The sequence below is a fragment of the Tenrec ecaudatus genome, chromosome 17, assembly GCF_050624435.1.
Source record: "Tenrec ecaudatus isolate mTenEca1 chromosome 17, mTenEca1.hap1, whole genome shotgun sequence".
Classification (NCBI taxonomy): domain Eukaryota; kingdom Metazoa; phylum Chordata; class Mammalia; order Afrosoricida; family Tenrecidae; genus Tenrec; species Tenrec ecaudatus.
This window is the reverse complement of record NC_134546.1, coordinates 86803251-86823057: the sequence shown is the minus strand read 5'-3', so window position 1 is coordinate 86823057 and position 19807 is coordinate 86803251. Positions and strand designations below refer to the sequence as shown.

The 19807-nt window shown below is 39.2% G+C and overlaps 2 pseudogenes; one reads left to right on the top strand and one right to left on the bottom strand.

Annotated features, from left to right (window-relative positions):
* Positions 1 to 3472: 3472 nt before the first annotated feature.
* Positions 3473 to 4715, bottom strand: LOC142430356 (serine/threonine-protein phosphatase 4 regulatory subunit 2-like; annotated as a pseudogene).
* A 6612-nt stretch (positions 4716 to 11327) lies between these two features.
* LOC142430583 (PC4 and SFRS1-interacting protein pseudogene) lies at positions 11328 to 17539 on the top strand (annotated as a pseudogene).
* The last annotated feature ends 2268 nt before the right edge of the window (positions 17540 to 19807 follow it).

Here is a 19807-nt window from a genome sequence, read left to right as displayed (position 1 = left end):
TTTTGACTATTGTGGCTATGTAGTAGGTTTTTAGGTCAGGCAGTGCGGGGTCTCCTACTTGCTTTTTCTTTTTAAGAAGTTTTTTGCTGATCCTGCGTCTTTTGCCTACCCCCATGAAAGTAATAATTAGTTTTCCATTTCTTTTAATACTGTATTTGAAATTTATATTGGAATTGTGTTTTATCTGGATATAGTTTTAGGTCTTATTGCCATTTTCACAATATTAAATCTGCCTATTCACAAATATGGCATATTCTATCTATGTAGGTTTTTTGTTTGTTTCTTGTAGCAATGTTCAGTAGATTTCTCTATATAGGGCTTTTGTTTCCTTATTTAGATGTATTCTAAGTATTTCTTCTTTTATTTGCTTATTGTGTATGGTATTCTTTTCTTTTGTAACTCTCTTCTCACTGATATACAGGAATCTGATTGATTTCTAGTTGTTAATTTTGCATCCTGCTACCTTGCTGATTCCTTCTATTGTTTCCAGCAGGTTTTTTGTGGAGACTTCCGGATTTCTATATATAGGATCATATTACCTGCAAATAGCCAGAGTTTCATGTTTTCTTTGCCTATTTGATTTCTTTTTGTTGTCTGATGGCTGTAGCTAAGATTTCCAGCATGATGTTGAATAAGAGTTGTGATAGGGGATAACCTTGTCTGGTCCCTACTTTCAATGCAAATGTTTCTAGCTTTCCCTATTGAGTGTGATGTTGACTGGTGTTTTTTCATACAAGGCTTTTATTATGTTGAAGAATTTCCCTTCAATTCCTTATCAAGTGTTTTGATCAAAAATACGTGTTGCATATTGTCAAATGTCCTTTTGGTATCTACTGATATGATCATGTGGGTATTATTCTTTGCTTTGTTTATGTTGTGGCTTACATAGATTGTTTTTTGAATGTTGAACCATCCCTATACCCCTTGAATGAATTCTACTTGTTCATGGTGAATTATTTTTCGATGTGATGCTGAATTCTAATGGCCAGAATTTTGTGGAGGATTTTAGCATCTATGTTCATGAGGGATATTGATCTTTACTTTCTATCTTTGTGGGGGTTTTGTCTGCTTAGGTATCAGTGTTATTCTGGCTTTATAAAATCAATTCGGTAATTTGTTGTATTTTTCTGTGTTCTGGAAAAATTTGTTTAGTATTAATGTCAGATCTACTCTGAATACTTGGTATAATTCCTGGTGAAACCATTTGGTCTTGGACTTTCTTTTGTTTGAAAATGTATAATTACCTGTTGTTGGGGTAAGGGGGGTCCCCAACATTCTAATGGATCCTCAGGAGTGACTTTGAAGTTGTGGAGATTATTAAAGACAGACAGACAGCAGGATACAGGAGCTCCTTGTCCCATGTCAGGACTGTGAGAGAGAATGTGTTTTCCAATGGGTATAGATAATGGGGATTACAGATCTTTCATAAGATATGCAATGTCACACAGCTTACATATAACCTAGTCAATAGGTGATATCATAAGTGGATAATGTAATAAACAAGCAATGAGGTGAGTCAGCATCTTGACCTAGTGCTAGTTGACTCGAACCCCCCAGGGGTAATAATCTCTGATCAGTATCAGCAAGAGATGTCAAAATAGAGTTTCTACCTTTTACGGTGGGTTAGCTATAGATTCTGATTGCTCTTATCTGCAGACAACCTTCAGGAATAGTGAGTGAGTAGCCAGATGCATGTGTGAGACATCTTTTATGGTAGTTTCTTTATGACAGTTCCTTTATGGCGGAGGGGGTTATTGGAGTCATGTGAATGTATATTAAGATTTATTTGTATCTCATAATTGTGAGGGTCTTCCCCCACTGGAATTGGCTTTTGAGACCAGTAATTATGAGCATAGAGGATTTAGCTGCATTACATTTTTATCCAGTCTCTCAGTTTACCACCACATGCTCTATTTCTTCTCTTGGTTTGGGTTGGTTGAGTTTTTCAATATCTTTCTGCATTAATTTGAGTGCATGATAGTTTCCTAGTTATATTTTATTTAATTAAAAATTTCTTCATAACATTAATATTTATTGCTTTATATGAATACCGTATTGAAAGCCCAAGCATTCGGTTTACACAGAAATTATACAATTATATATCGCTTCATAAAGGCAGTGAACACATTACATTCTACAAAATCTATTTTACAGAAATTTAAAAATTTTAAATATCAAAAGGTACAGCTGAAGAAACAGGTATAAATTTGGCAGCCAGTAATTTTGACAGAGAAGTTGCAGCTTGCATGACTTTAAATATGTGAATTTGAAAATAGAGTTTAGAGTAATCATTGTGCTTTGTGTTGATCTGAAAAATATAACACTGGCTGTCGAAGAAGCATGTTCAAAAATAGTTAATTCACTTCAAAATGTCATACAAATTGTGTTGGTTTCTATGCACCCCTAAAGCTTTAAGTCACTTAAGCCCAGGTACATTACTAAAGTAATATATTAATTCTTCCAGTACAGTGGTGTTTCAATACCATTGACATTTGCACACTCTAGAATAATTTAGAAAGAAATGTGTAATATTCACAAGGGTTGGAAAAGCAAGCAAAAGGTCAAGGAACCTGCCCAGTTCTTCTGAGGTGGTCTTATGTCAGCTTCATAAGCATCCATTCTACAAAATAGTAAGTTAATGTTTGAACACAATTTCCAAGAAAAAGCACATTTCCCCCATAAATAACGAAGTCTTTTTTTCTCAGGCGCCTCAGAAGTATACAAAAGAGCTTTAGTTTGAACAGATCTCTTGGAATGTGTTTAATTAACCTGGTTACTTCAACAGACAAGATTTCCAGGGTTTTGCAGGGGCCAGATTTTATTTCAATTACTCAGAAGAGAAAGAACTGTCTTCTGAAAGAGGTGAACTCAATCATTACCAATATAAAAAGTACCCACTGTATTCATCTCTTTATAGAAACAGAAAAATATAACATTTCCCTCTTAGAATATATATATATATATATATATATATATATATATATATATATATATATATATATATATGACTTAAAGTTCCATTGTACAAACAGTAAAATCTGGAAACCAGTATGAAACCCTATAGTTCATGTTAAAATGCCAAAACTATGACCAAAATATGAAAATGGCGAGAGCTGTCAGGAGACAAGAAAAAAATAATTCTTATGTATGAACTAAATATGATACTCTCCAAAGTTTTGAAAATTATAATTATTACCTTCCAGTTTAAAAACTTTAATTCTAAATTTAAAAAATAATCTATACACAAACCACTGATTTGATCAGACCAAAAGAAGTCAGCAGTAAGCAGGGGCCAGAGGAGCTGCTCTTCACAGTTCTTACATGTACAATTCTTTCAGGATTTATTCCATAAAGTACTTAATTTTACAACCTGCTTCTCTCATAAAACTAAGTCCACTTTATTACATAAAAGTTGTTTAAGTGTAAAACCAGAACTGTCTGTAAAATACTGCATGTAAATGTTTCGCAACAGCTAGTCTTGTTCCATGGCTTCCTCTGTGGCTTCGTCGTTTTCCATGAACGACTCCGAGGGACTCTCTCCAGTTTTGCTAGAGCTGGATCCCACCAATTCCTCTGATTCAACGCAGTCAGAACCACTACTTACAGGGCCTGTGTCTTCACTACCTTCAGAATATACATCTTTCTCGGCTTGTGACACATCAGATTCCTCCATTTGATTATTTTCCTCAGAACTCACGTCATTCACAGTTAAGGCATCATCTGATTCTTTTTCTTGATTTTTTCTTTCTGGGACCATTTCTCTTGATGTCATAAAAGACCCTTCTTCTTCGTCTTCCTCCTCTTCTGCACCATGCTGTCTGGTATAACTCCTTTCCTTATCCTTATCGGGAGAAGATGCTGGTGCTTCCTTTTCTTCTTCCATAACTGGAGGGGCCGCACTGCACGGGGTCTGACTGGCTGTCTCTCTTACTTCATTTTCTTTGTCAAACCTGAGTCTTTTGACCTTGTGCCCTTCAGCTCCCACAGCATCTTCATCTGGGTGTTTATTTTTCTGATTCAGATGACAGAGTGTCACTGTGGTTTTTGTCCTCATTTTGCTGTACATTTGCCTCTTTGCTATCTGTGTTCTCTGGCAAACCATTTGTTGTCATAGGGGCTGACAAAGAAACCTTTGACTGATTAAGTGGCCTGGGTGTTCCAGGACCATTTATATTAGACCTCTCAGTATGATTTGGAGAATTTCCAGGAAACATTACACCGTTCATTCTATTTAAACTATTATTAGAATTATTTTTCTCTGATGAAGGATGAACACAGCTAACAACCATCACATTATTTTCTACTCCTCTGAGAAATTTGTCTGTTCCTGTATAGTTTCTCCTAGGATCTGTTAGCAATTCACATAGTTGTTGAATAGTAAAAGGGATGCCATTGAATCCAGTGACAATTTTCAGTATTTTTCCCTTCATTTCATCAAAGGGAATATATTCGACATTAGGGTTAGGAGGACCTCTTGGTTCAGGAGGTGAAGTTCTAAAATCATCCATCACTTTCTCCAGTTTGAAAATAAAGTAGCCTTTAAATTGAGAACACTGTATCATTGTTTCTCCAGTCTTGGCTACATGGCAAAGAAACTGATCCAGGACAGGGCAAACTTCCTTTTTCCCTCTCTTCTTAAAATCTTCCAGCGCCTCCTGCAGCCCCTCGATGTTCATGGTTTCCCAGTCCCTCGCAGCCTCCGCCTCCCACCGCGGGTCTCCCTGAGACCGGAGCGCCTCCCCACCCCACCCCCCACACCCTCCCCCTCCCTCATTGTCAAATTTGTTTGAATCCAATTTTTCATAATAGTGTGTTATTATTCTTTTTTATTTCATTTGGTTCTGTTGCAATGTCACCATTTCCATCTCTTATTCTGGGTATTTGCATCCTCCCCCTCCTCCCCCTCCTCCTGTTCTCCTCCTCCTCCTCCTCCTCCTCCTTCTTCTTCTTCTGTTAAACTTGCCATTGGCCTGGGTCTGTCTATTTTGTTAATCCTTTCAAAGAACCAGCTTCGTGTTCTGTTGATTTTTCCCCATTTTATTTGTTTTCCGTATCTTTTATTTCTGCTTTGATATTTATAATATCTTTCCTTTTTGAGGGGAATTTATGTTGTTTTCCTTGTTATAGTTCTTGAAGGTCTTGTGTAAGGCTGTTGATTTTGGATTTATCCCCTTTTTCATGTGTGTGTTGATTGCTTTAATTTGGATTCTGATTACTGCTTGTGCTGTGTACCAAAGGTTTTGATATACTGTGCTAGCCTTCTCTTTTGTTTCAAGGAAGTTTTTAATTTCCTCCCTTTTTTATTTTATTACTCAAATATTTTCTAGTATCATGTTTTCCAATTTCCTGCCTTTATGTTCTGTTGTCTTTATGTTCTGTTGTCTTTATGTATCTGTTTGTTTTATTGTTGATTTCTAGTTTTATGGCACAGTAGTCCAAGGAGATAGATTGTAGGCCCTCAACTTTTAAAAAACACTTTAATTGTTGAGACACGCTTTATGGCCTAATATGTGATCAATTCTTGAGAATGTTCCATGTGTGCTGGAGAAGAATATATAGTTTTTTCTGTTGGGTGCAATGTTCTGCATATGTCTATGACATCAATTGTATTGGTTATGTTGTTGAGCTCTTTTGTATCTTTATTGAGTTTCTTGACGTTCGATATATCCTTGGGAGTGGCATATTGAAGTCTTCCTGTACTATCGTTGAGGCAAATATATCCTTTTTCAATTCTGTGAGGATTTGATGGATGTATTCTAAGAGTTTTTCATTGGATGCATGTAAGTTTATTATGGTTTTATCTTCTTAGGCTATTGTTTACTTGGTCATTATCTAATGTCCGTTCTTGTTTCTTATTAGGTTATTTGCCTTGAACTCTATTTTCTTTGAGATTATTATCACCAACACCATCTTTTGTGGTAGTTATATAATCTGTTGTCAATTTGAGACTTAAGAGTGAAGGGGTGGAGTTTAGCCTGTGAATCAGATCACAGCTTCATGACCTCATTTGAAGTTCCTAAGGAGATAAATATCTCACTGGAGGTGGGACAAATGCTAACTCCCTGTGAGACACAACTGTTGAGAAGACACATGGAGCTACGCTAGAGCCCTGGAACTGAAGAAGCCACGTGGAGACTCCTGCCTGCGCTGAGATGCTTGCACCACCACTGGATCCACAAAACTTTTCCACTGGCCTGTGATCTTCCTGCATTCATTGCATGTGTTTCGTGAGTTTGAAGAGGAATTTATAGATTGGTATAGAACCTGTGGGCTAAAATTAGACTTAAGGACTTGTTTTGGATGGGGCAGCGATGTTTTCATCAATATTTAATTGCTCTTATATATGAAACTCTTTCCTATACACATATAAGTGTCTATGAAATTATTTCTGTAGTCTACTCAGACTAACACATTATGGTACCTTGAGAGTGGGGTACTAGAGAAACCAATCATAAAGATGGAGAGTGGATATTTGTTTGACTTGTACCCTATGCTAGTTTTTCTTCTTTGGCTAGGCAGAGGTCAGATATGTCCATACAGCTTACTGGGTTGTTTTCTGGAAAGAATATGGGAAATTAAAGTTTTGATTAATTTGTTTGGTTGTAGTCTTTGGTTATTCATGTGTGAAATGATTAAAATGAATGTGATGAATGTATATTTGGACCTCAGGGGACAAAATTGGCCCTTGAATTTCTCAGAGTTGCTTAGAGAAAATGGCTGACAAGTCAAAACGGATGACAAAAAGCCTGGCTCTGGCTAGATGCTGTCAGAGGCCTAATCCCATATTTTTGTATCAATAGTTTAGATAAAGAATTAAGATAAGCTAAATATAGATTGAACTTGACTTTTTTGGGGTCTTTTAAAAAATCATTTTATTGGGGGATCATACAATCTTATCACAATCCATCCATACATATATTGTGTCAAGAACATATGTACATCTGTTGCTGTCATCATTCTTAAAACATTTGCCTTCTACTTGAGCCCTTAATATCTGCTGCTCATTTCCCCCTCCCTCCGCACTCTTCCTACCTCATGAACCCTTCATAATTCATAAATTATTATTATTTTGTCATATATTACACTGTCCGATGTCTCCCCCACCTTCTTCTCTGCTTGACTGTTTTAAGAATTGAGATTAGTTTCTGATACTATTTTGTTTATACTGATTTCTTCTTTTTATTATTGTTGATATAATGATTGATAGAAATGATTACTGGGAAGTATGCTTTTAAGTCCACTTGCCTTAAGCCATTACATTAGATCTTTAAATGGTTCAGGACATGCCTGCAAAGAAGGTTCTGAAAAGGTAAGCCCCACCCAGTGCTTTTGAGGACTCAGGACATTTGCATTCCAAAAGACTTCTCTATGGGGCTATTGACAGATTGAAGAAAAGGGAACTTTGGCTTTTTGAATCTTGAACTAGTGTTTTTGAACTAGTGGTTTTGTCAGAAGCTGGAACTGTTACAGGGAGCCTGTAGGCAGGCTGAAATGTGTGTTAGGTGATCACCTGGACCCACTTCTTGAGTAGGAGAGAGAGAAATGCAGCAGTAAAGGGACGAGTTGAGTGTGGTCACTCATACTCGTGGACTTGCTTTACAGGAACTAGAGGAGAAGGTGAGAGCAGGTTGACTGGTCTAAAGTTCATGACCTAGCCCAAGGGGGCTAGAGTTGTTGAGAATTTGTGATGGGGCCCATGGTATAAAGGTAAGGCAGCCAATGGGCACCCTGCTGAGGTAAAGTGAAGTAGCCCACATTGAATTGACTAGAATCTGACCAGATGAAGAGAAGATATTTGAGACTGTGAGCTGGTGTATACTGCTGCTGACTTTATGGATGGCCTGTCCTGATTGGACTTTGCTATGGATGTAGAATCACAAGGTTCCAAATGGAATGAAAATTCTTCATGTCAAAAAAATATGATTGTCTCCTGAAAGCACTGGGTTGACGTAAGTGGGCAGTATAGAAATTGGATATCCAAAATTGGTCAGATAAAGGAATAAAGTGGCTGGTTTACAGACTTTCATAGGTGGATAAATATATTCATAGGATTATGGTGTGGGTGTTCACATAAGAATAGGATATCTTTGTTTTGTTCACTTATAGAATGTTATATTTAAATGAGGCTTTGGCACATATTTAATTTTGTGCATTTTAGTTTTATTCTGTTAAGTATAGTTAAGATTTTACTGTTTGAAAATTATATATGGTTAAAGAGTTGTGTGAAATTGTCTAATTGACAAGGGATGGTCTGCCATAGTTACATAATCTGTTGTCAAGTTGAGATTTAAGATGGAGGGGTGGAGTTTAGCCTGTCAATCAGGTCGCAGCTTGATGACCTCATTTGGAGCCACTAAGGAGATAAATAGTTCGCTGGAGGTGGGACATATGCTTACACCTTGTGAGACATTCCTTTTGAGAAGACACATAGAGTTATGCTAGAACTCTGAACCTGAAGGAGCCACATGGAGTCTCCTGCCAATGCTGAGATGCTTCCACTGCCACTGGATCCACAATACCTCCCACCCACTGGCCTGTGATCTTCCTGCATTTGGCGTCATTACATGTGTTGTGTGAATCTGAAGAGGAATTTATAGATTGGTATTGGTCCGATGGGTTAATATCCGACTTATGGATATGATCTGGACTGGCCGGGATATTTTTTCAATATTTAATTGCTCTTGTGTATAGAACTCTTTCCTATACACATATAAGTGTCTATGAATTTGTTTCTCTAGTCTACTTAGACTAACACAGCTTTTGTCTGGCCTCTAATTTTTAGTCGATTTATGTCTGGTAGTATGCTTTCTGATCTTATAGGATGTCAGAGCAGAGTTGAGATTAAGGCCAATGTACTGCTGTGGTATCTGGTATTCCTGAGAGTCCTGTATTCTTATGATTTAGGTTAATTATATTAAAGGACGAGACCTCTCGTGGACCAGGTTGGAGGGGACAGGGCTCACTCATTTTGGATTATGGAGGTGACCAAGTCCAGGTGTGGAAGTGGGGTCTATTACTGCCACATATCTAGGCGGCCTAGGAAGGAGGGATAAAGCAATATCCTACTCAGAGGGCAGGTTGCTTTATGAGTGGCTTAGGGTGCTGACCTGGAGCTGGTGTCACCGGACATCTGGTGGATGACTAAATCTATCCATTTACTCAGTGGGGAGTTGCTTCTGGACCTTGGGGCTTATTATGGTCCTTGTTTCATATACAAACCCCCTGCCTTTGCTTTGTAAAACCAATGGTGCAATTTCTACTTGTATTATTATGCTAAATACCTTGCTAATGGACTGGGTGTGTGCTATTTGCTAACAAAAAGGGGTGGTGGGGTGGTGGGGAAAAAAGTAAAAGCCAGGAATGGCCATGCTTTTCTGGTGCTTTAATATGTGCCTGTACAGAGCTGTATTTCAGGGACAGGGGACTTGTTTTGCTGAGTGAGACAGGAGTTGTCTCAGCTTGTGTGGAGAGTTAGCTTATTCACTCTTCATGCCCACTCCAGGCTGTCCTGAAGAATTATGTCCACATTTTAGTAATCTGTGCTATTCCTTCTATTGTGGGGGTAGGGCTGGGAGAGAATTGGAAGAGAACACCCTTAGCTTGGGTCAAGAACCAATCCTATGTGTGCTTATATTTGCCCCAGGCTGGTCATGCAGAGCTATGTCCCCATAGGTTATCCAACCAGGCACCTTACCTAGCTCCAGGACCTGGAAAAATTGGTTGGGAGAGTTTGAGATCCTCACTCCTCCAGTTTGTGTTGAGGGCCAATGCTAAAGGGGCATCTATCAGTAGTCATTACTTCTCTTTTAATAAATCTGTGACTACTTATTTTTATGCTGAAAATCACAGTCTGGAAGTGTAGGGTATTCTTCTCTGTGACCCCTTTGTGGTAGTAGCTGCCCCAATCCCACTTCTGACACCAAAAGTGTCATAGAGGGAAAAAATGACATAAAAAGTGAAATGTTTTATTAAGAGCAGAAAGTTGTTTGTTTTTTTTAACAAACAGGGAACACAAAGCCAACAGCCCTGGCAATATACACTGAAAAAATTCTTATTAAGGGCTAGCCACCACAAACCAGTGGTAATGGTACACTTGGGGTATTTTCTGATTAAATAACATAAGTAAAGCTGCAGGTGGCAGGACCTTAGCCACATTATAGAAGCTTTTTCTCTTGAAAAGGGGCCATCAAATGAGATAAAATGTGACTGATTGCAAATTTCCTGGACTAAGTTTACAGAAAGGGTGTAATTATAACTAGGGTTAGTTTAAGTACCGAAATTACATACTTAACAGTATGTGTAAAAAAAAAACAACTGTTCACACTTAATCATTTAATCACATTTAGTCTTTACTTAACAACATCTGTTTCTAACCACAAAACTGAATTGGAATAAGCAAAACCCTATTTTCCTGTTAGGAATAACTTGTATATGTGTGTGCCAAATATTTTCCCAAAAAAATGACAAGTGTTACTTTTAATTTAATAAAAGAGACTCACTTGGGATGAGAAAATAAAAGTAGACCTTGGTCAGGAGTCTTTAGTCACGTCAAAGCATTATTTTTGAAATACTCCTTTTCAGCATTATTAAAATATATCTAAGTTCATATGAAACGTTTCTAACCTCCAAAGACAAAGATTGAATTTGTAAAGAAACTTATAATAATAAAAGACAATAAAGATGAAGAGGGGCAGGTATTTGAATTACCTCAAGACCTACTCCCTGGACCCCCAATGAAAGTTGGGAGTGTGCGCATTCATCATTCATGTTGTTCAATTCCGGTTTTCCAATCAGTCCTGACATCTGGGCCAGCTGTTGATGTTTCAGTGGCGAACTGATCAGGGCTATGAACTTCAGTTGGAGGAAAAAAGTGACCTTGAACCCATGACTTCCAGGGAATTTGAGAGAACCCAATAAACAGAACCATCCTAGACAACACTGTGCCTCAGTCTAAAGCCGGAAAGGAGGGTTCGGATGCAGAGGGTTATGGGAAATGTGCCCTGGCTCCCCGCGCATGCCTGGTAATGGTCTGTCTGGGCCCCGTGTGGTCATGCGCAGTCTCCTTCCCGCCCGCTTCCAGAAGTATGCTGATCCTCCTCAGGGCCAGACGAAACCGTGGATGGCAGAGTCGGAGTGAAAGCGCACTACAGGACTGACCATGAAGTTGCCATGAACACCCGCGGTGGTGCCTGAGAGTCAGCTCACTTCACGAAAATGAAGAAATTAACAAGGATTACCTCATGGTGTTGTTCTCAGAATTAGGTAATTAGGCGGTTATATAACCGCCAGGGACTAGTGCCAGTGCACACTGTTCCAGAGAGGTTGACATGACCATCTGTGAGTCTGAGGGCCAGCGATTTGTCCAGGGTCTCCCAGTTTGTGATAGAGCCAGAAACAAGACCACAGTACTGCTCACGCTCAAAGGTAGGCCACACAAAGGGAAGTACTCAGGGGCCCTTCTGGGAAACCAGGTAAAATTTGTTTTAAAAGGCAATTTTTGGAAGCATGGTTGTCTCCTATTTAACTTTCTGGGCATTTAACCCTAGAGATAAGCAATACCGCATGGGACATGGGTAAAGAACATAGTTGAAATTTTCTGCATTAATTTTAAGAAAATCACTCCAATAATTTTTGTCAACTTTTTTCCTGTGCATCAATCAATCAATAGAAAAATTTTACATTCAGCAATGAAAATCTGGAGGTTTCTGTCTCCCAATTAACTTCAGAGTCTAATTAGTATACAGAGTACTGTCTTTTCAAATACCACAGCTCTTATGTATCTAGGGAGATTGCTCTCTAGCTGCTGTGCTCAGATTTTGGGAGGAGAAACTATTTGCTATATGACAACCATTATCTCATGACCCTGGTCTCTTTCTGTTCTCACATCTGATTGACTCTTCCAGAAAAGGAATATCTTTCAAGTGAGATTTTTGTTTGTTTCCCACTTTGTAATGGCCTATGAAATGTATAAGGGTCGATACATTAAATGAAGCTTTATGGCAAACACTTTTACCTCAATGTTTACTGTTGGCTAGTGGAAAACATCACCACTTGTTGTAATTGTGTCTTACTGTGGTGGCTTGTGTGCTGCTCAGATGGTTGAAGTTAGGCCACGAGTATTTCAATTAGCAGCAAAGTGGCTCATTTTGGACAAATTTCAACAGAGCTTACAGACTAGGAAGAAGGAAGAGGTAGTTTGCTTCTGAGAAATTATCTACTGAGAACCTCAGGAATAACAGTGGAACATTGTCTGATATATTGTCAGAAGATGAGCTCCTCAGGTTAGAAGGTACTCAAAGTATGATGGCCTCATACCTACGCACCGACTGCCATCAAGTCAATTATGACTCACAGCAACCCTCAACCTTAATGGGCTGGAGGGAGAAAAGCTTTCAGGATCCTCATTTGCTGAAGTGGCATGACTCAAAATGAGAATAAACAACTGTAGCTATCCATTATGACTGGGAATGTGGAAATGTCTGATGTACAAACCTAGGTAAATGGAAACTTACCAAAAATGAAATAATATATGTAATAATTGATAACCTAGACATTAGTGAACTGACGTGGATTCATACTGACCATTTGCCTGGAATGATAAATTTGTAAAGGAAAGCCATCATAGCCATCATTAACAAGAACATTGTAAGGAACAAAATAATAAGTAAAATGTAATAGTTTATAGTTACTTTAAGCATGATTATGAATTTGCAGAAAGACAATATAACTTTTTCTAGAAATTGGCATCACTTGTGAAATATTCAGGTCTTTGATAATATAACTGGTTTCATTTAAAAATCAAGTAAACTTCACAAACATGACACAATCTTTGTGCAAAATAATGTGCTAGTTCATGGCATCTTTGTTGGTTCATTTTACTCCTGAAGTCCATTTATTGTAGTACTCCCTTTCTTATGCATCCACAGACAAGAAATCAGTCCTTCTGAGCGGAGGAAGTGATGCCCAACAAAATATATATGTAACACTGATGTCAGTCAACTACATGGCAACCAAAATTAGACAAATAGATATTTTATCCTCCTTAGAAAGTTGAAGATTGAACTCAACTAGTGAACTCACGTCGGTTCACTAATGCTTAGGATAGAAAGAAGATGGGATTGCAGCCTTCTTACCTTGGGCCAGAGTCTAATGGAAGCCTGTTAAGGAACGGTCTGTGCATGTTTCTTTGAGGACTATAATTCCTTTGTTCAGAAGTGATGAGATAAAAAACGCAAATAGAGAAACATTTCCTCTGCTAAGTGGAGCTGGCGCTATTCCTTCTGCACTGCCAATCTGATAAGTAGTTTCATAGCTACTCAGAAGAGGCTGTCAGTGGGTGGCTGCTTGGGCTCCTAAGAGTGGAAGTAATAGCTCAGCATGTGAGCTCTGTAGGAGTTCTCTGTGGAGGTAGCTGTGGCTGTCTCCAGGTAGATTTCTCTGTGGGTCTCTTTGGAGATCTCTATAGGAGGTTTCTCTTGGAGATTTCTATGGTTCTTCCCCGTGGGAGGTCTCAATAGGAGGTATATCTTTGAGAAGTCCCAGTGGGAGATCTCTGTATGGTCGCTGTCAGGGGTCTGTGGTGAAAGGTTCTATACAAGGCTTTCTGTGAGGTCTGTATGGGAGTCTTCTGGTGACGTGCCTGGTTGCTTGCTGAGGAAAGTCTCTGTTGCAGATCTTTGAGGTTTCTTTTGGCCCCTGTGTGAGTTCTGAGAGAGATAGCTGTAGCAGGGCTCTACCTGAAGTCTATGTTTGGATCTGTATGTGATAATTCTTTGGAAGGTCTCTTTGTGGAGCATCTCCCTATGACAGATTTCCGTAGGAGGTTTCTCTAAAACGTCTCTGTGGGAGGACTCTCTGAGATCTCTGTGAGCAGTTTCGGTTGGAGGTGTGTCAGAGATGAGAATTCTCTGTGTGGGGTCCTTTGATTCTCAGTTGGGTTTTTGTGGTAGGTCTCTGTGGGAGAAGTTTCTGGTCTGCCATTGTGAGCTCCCTATGGATTATCTCTCTGTGGACATCTTTCTGTCAAGACTCTGTAGATCTTGTTATTGTGGTCTTCCAGAACCTTAGGGACACTGGAGACAGGAGAACGAGAAGGGAGTAACACCCTATCTGTGTGTTACTGTTGGGATTCAATTGGGAATGCTTGTTAAATGAGATTCATTGTGATTTGCTTCCTGCTTCATATAAAAGGAGTCATCTCACAAGAAAGTAGGGGTTTCTCACTGCCAGCAAGAGCCAGGAGCAGAGCTTGTCCTCTGCACTCCGAGGTCTCTATGAAACAAACCTTCTTGATCCAAGAGATGGTATTTATGCCACAGCACTGACAGTGAAGCAGCAGTTCTGATAGCAGTGTCTATCCATCTGGGGGAACCTCTTTGTCCATAGAATTTCTTTCTTTGGGGCATGGGTGTGTGTTTGGTTTTGGTTTATTAATAAATACATACAGTGCTTATAATTCTTCAGGTATTATAATAAACAGTTTACTTTTTATAGCAACTTGTTAACATCTCCATTTTACAGACAAACTGAGGCACTCTACCCCCAAAACGAAAACTGAATCCATTATAATCAAGTAAATTCCAACCCATATGACTTAATAGAGAACATAATAGAATGGCCCCGTAAGGTTTCTAAGGCTATAAATCTTTCTCTCTTTTTAAAAAGTTTATTAGCATTTCATCCACATGCCATACAATCCAATGATTCAATCATATCAAGAAGAGTTGTACACTCCTTCTAACAGAAGGGTGTGAACCCAAAGCCCCACTTCACCCCCCTTTGTCAGCAGGAAGCAGATAGAGATATTGTTGTCCAGTACCCCAAAGATTTGGGTCCATACCTCTTCAGGGGGAAATGTTAAGTAGCTAGCTCAGGGACTGGGTTGTCAATTGCACATGCTCAGAGTTTTGACCAGGAAGGATTAGTATACTTAGGTGGGGGTTATACCTGGATTGGCCCATCTGGGCCAGGTGAATTCAATTCATCTCTTGAGCTGGAGACTGTTGGACCCTGTCATCTGGATGACTGTTGGTGGCCTGCCGTGCTGTTTGCTATATGTGGCCAGGTTGCCTGAATTGCTCTACAGAGGACTTAGCTGTCTGCTTCCTTGCCTTGCACCAAGTGGCCCTCAAGACTTGAAGGACTGCCAGTGTATTAGCTGTCTCACGGAATTGAGTTGCACTGAGCCATTTGTACTGCTCTATAGATTAATTAGCAGTTTATTTCTTATGTTGTACATATAAATACATATAAAATTATAAGTGTCCTTGTTTTGTTTCCCTAGAGAACCCTGTCTAACATACCCCCCCAAGCAACAATTCTCTCCTGATTGTGATGATGTATATACACCTCTTTTTAAAAAATGACTTAGCTACGGAAGTGTATGATATGTGAATTTGATATCAAGAAAAGTACTAAAAAAAGAAAAAGAAACCAAAGTTGACCAATTGTTATCATGGACGAAGAAGGAAGGGTTTTTGCTTAGGGGTCATTGAGTTTATGTTAATGGTGGCGGAATAATAACTGATTTATGCATGTAGAAGTTGATGAATAGGAGAATGTTTCAGATTTCTGAATTTGGATCTCTCAGCTGCAACCACCACTGTCCAAATGAAGAAAACATCTTTAAAGCAGCTTCATAATGTTCCAGCAATACTACTTGGATGTTCTTAACATAGTAGAAGAATGGTAACCATTCCCAGGATTTTGTAAAATGTTGCAGAGTACCAACATTTTAAAATAGTCATTTAAAATATTTTAAAAATACAAATATAAAAATATCAGAGAACCCAGCTTACAACAATGCAACTTTTTAAGTTTTTAAAATCTGCTGTCATTAGGTTGCTCACCTTTGGGGGTTTGTGAGGGGAGTTGGTTTTCAGTTGGTTGTCTGATAGCTTTCTTTGCAACATGAATTTCCACTCCTCCACCACATTTCCATCTTCCAAAAATTTGTTGACTTCTGTTGTGGCATTGGGGCCATAGGGGTAGTGTAGTGGTTAAGTGTCTACATGCAAGGTCAGTAGTTGGAAACCACCAGATGCCCCAAGAGAGAGTGATGAGGTTTTCAACTCCCAGATAGCGTTCGAGTCTAGGAAACCAACAAGGGCAATTCTACCCAGCCCTATAAAGTTGTTGGGAGTCAGAACTGACTCAATGACATTAAGTTTGTTTTTTGTATTTTTTTCTGCTTCATTCTCTCCCGTTCTTATCATCTTCAAGGGGCTATTTTTTGAAACATTTTATTGTGAACTTGGTGAAAGTTTATGTAGCAAATCATCTGTTTTACATGAAATAATTCATACACATTTTTTCATCTTATTCCTTGCAGTCCCCTCAATGTGCAATAATTTATTCGATTTCTTGCTTGTGTTTCCTAGTTCCATTTCTCCTTCTTTCCTAAGCCTTTTAAACTTTGTTTTTTTCTAACCTTTGTGAACTTTATTCTTAAGGGTTTACATTTTAATAGCCTATATATCACTATCATCCTTTTCAGAACATTTTCATTACCTCAGTGAGAAACCTATACACTTTAGCTATCACTTCTTCTACCTCCGTGTTCCTCAGGTCTTCAGTAACTATGCACAACACTCTTTCTCTTGAGATTTCCCTGTTCTGTAATTTCATGAAAATGGATTTATAAGAGGGTGAGACAGACTATTGCTCAAAACCATCGAACACATTCTTAAACAAAACTATCATTATGTGAAGCCATTGTTTCTGCACATATTATGCATCAACATTTATGCCCCAAACACTTCTGAATGCAGGGCTCCCCTCTCTCTAAAGCTTCCCTGAGTGATTTTCTGCCAAAATGACTTAATTAAAACGATTAATTAAAACAAGAAACAAAAAATCTGACTCACGATTTCAAACCCCGAGGCCTTGTTTTCGCCGAGATGAACGGGTATCCTCGTTGGCCAGCTGCAGTAGGTGAAGTTCCTGATGGAGCTGTAAAGCCACCTGCATAAAAACCACCCATGTTCTCTTTTGGAACTCATGAGAATGTTTTTTTAGTACCAAAATATGTATTTCCTTACTCTAAAAATATGGCAAGCCAAATAAACAAAAAGGTTTTAATGAAGGTTTATGGGGAAAAGATAACAACCCCAAAGTGAATTTTTTCCAGTCACCAGGCCTCAAGAAGTAATCTAATATTTCCTCTGATACTGAAGCTGAAGAAAAGGAAACTAGTGCTTCCAAGGAAGTTCCTGGGCAGGAAGAAAAAGCCAGTAATGAGTTTGTGACTAAAGCAATGGATATAACTACTCTGAAAGCTGCCAGGAGAGGGAGAAAGATAACGGCAGAAAAGCAAGTAGACACTGAGGAGACTGGAGGAGGGATAACAGCAGTAGAGTCCAGTTCATCTAAAAGGGAGTCCAAAAAGAGGATGGCTTGCAGCTACAGAAGCGACCTAAAACCATGAGGCAGAGTCAAAATGGTAAAACAGCTTTGCCCTTCAGAACTTGATGTGGGAACCAAAGAGAAAAGTAAGAAAAAAGGGTAAAAGGAAAAACAACCTAAAAAGCACCTGTATTAGCTCCTGTGTTTGTCCGGTAGATTGAAGAAACAATGTCCAGAGACACTCATCTATGTGCAAGAGAGAGCTTTATATCAAGAAGTAATTGTATGTTGAACAAACATCCCAGCCTAGTCCAGATCAAATTCATAAGTCTAGTACTAGCCCACAAGTCTGTCTTCAGACTCACGCAGCCACAAGCAATGATGCAGAATTCAGGGAGATCACAGGCTGGTGGGAGCAAAGTCTTGTGGATCCAATGGCGGTGGCTGCATCACAGGGCTCACTCAGTTCTCAGCGCGGCTCCACATGGCTTGTCAGCAGAAGGTGATGCGGAGAGATGAGAGAGAGCGGGAGCGAAAGACAGAGAGAGAGAGAGAGAGAGAGAGAGAGAGAGAGAGAGAGAGAGAGAGAGAGAGAGAGAGAGAGAGAGAGAGAGAGAGAGAGAGACAGGCCCGTGACCAGAGAACTGTTTGTCTCATGGCACCTACAAATAAGGTCATCAAGCTGCCACCTGATTGACAGGCTACATTCCACCCATATCTTCTTATGGGTGCCATGTTGGCACACAAAATAACTATCACAGTCAGTTCCCAATAAAGTGGATTTGGGGGAAAAAAGAGAGATCAAATGACATCTTGCATGGGATGAATCTGCTGCTCAGGACCTCTTTAAGGTGTTGAAAAGCAAAGATGTTGCTCTGACAACTAAGGTGCGCCTGGCCCAAGTCATGGTATTTTCAATTGCCTCATTTGCGTGAGAAATTTGGACATTGAATAAAAGTTGGATAACAGGCATGTGGGTTACAGAAAAACAAAGCAACAACAACACCATCACACCTCTCCCCCATTCCCCCTAAAAACCCTGAAAAACATATGGCAATCCAAAATTTGTCAGATTATCACGGAAAAGTCCACAACATTGTACGGCAAGTTTAAGAATATGTATCTGGTGGCTGAGGGAGTCTCTGTGATCACGCAAGTGCTGAATACATCTCTAGCTGAACACAGACAGCACAAGGAAGCGAATAATATCAAGGATCAAGGAAAGAAAATGCCAAACAGAAAGGCAGAAAAGAGAAAACAGGTTCAATGACTGTCAAAGGGCATCGGAGGCATAGGCCGGTGGTCAGCCTCAGTGCTGTGGCGGTAGCCGTGAAGAAGCAGAGACCATGAGGCGAGGCAGCACTGAGGAAAGGACTTCTAGCGGAGACAGACACGGAGCTCTCTCTGAAAGAGCGTGCACATGGTGACCAAGCTGAAGCCCTTGGAGCACAGGACCCTCAAGATGTTTGTAATGATTTTTCATGGGAAATATTTAGACTGCTGAGAAGGAAGAATGAACATTTTTATAACATTAAGGTTTGACGTTGAAAACTTATTTCAGGGGAATGAATCCCATTGTGTTTAAAATCAAAATGCCATTGCCGATTATACTCGTGCAATATGAACAGCTACAGTAAACAGTAAAAGTGGGGGTGGGAAGGGGAATCCACGTGGAGAATGTTAAGCTGCTTTTCCAGATATTATGGTTGTAGCATGTTTTCACTGAGGTGTGTAAGTTAATGTGTAATTGATAGTAGAGTTACATTTGTAAAAGCCATATTTGTATTATCTCCCCACTATTCCCCCCCCCCCCCCAATACCATGGGTTTTGTGCATCGCTTGTGCACACGTTGAACTTACCAGATTGTCTAATCACTCTTTGAGGGTTCTGGAGAAGTTGAGCATTTCTATGGTAGCTAAAATGTTGCTTCTATGTAAGTACTGCCTCCATTTAATCAAGAGTTAATTTTAATCTTCATCTACATAACCTACTTGCTTGTCACAAGGTGTGGTCTGTATACCTTTTTGTATGATAAGTTGATTCTCAACTGTGGTGGAACTGACAATTTTGTAAGGTACAAAACTCGTGGAATTCACTGAAATCACAGGACTTCTCCTGCAGAGAGCAGAGTGGGCACATATTGGAATGAATGACCGGCATTTAAAACCTCCTAGAAATTAACCATGTAAGATCCTTGTATGTAGTAAGAGCTAAAATTGAAGAAAAAAACAACACCCCCCCCAAACCAAACCAAAACCCACTAAATGATGAAAGTTAATTTTTGAGGAATCTTTCAAACTTGCTCTTTTAAAAGTCTCACTCATCAAGAAAGTCACTGAAAAGTAGTTTGTTTTTAAACTTGGAAATCAACACCTAATGCTTATGCAATAAATGTAAGTTAATACTATATAAAAACATAACCTATTTGAAACACGACTTTGGGTGATACTTTTAATTTTCACT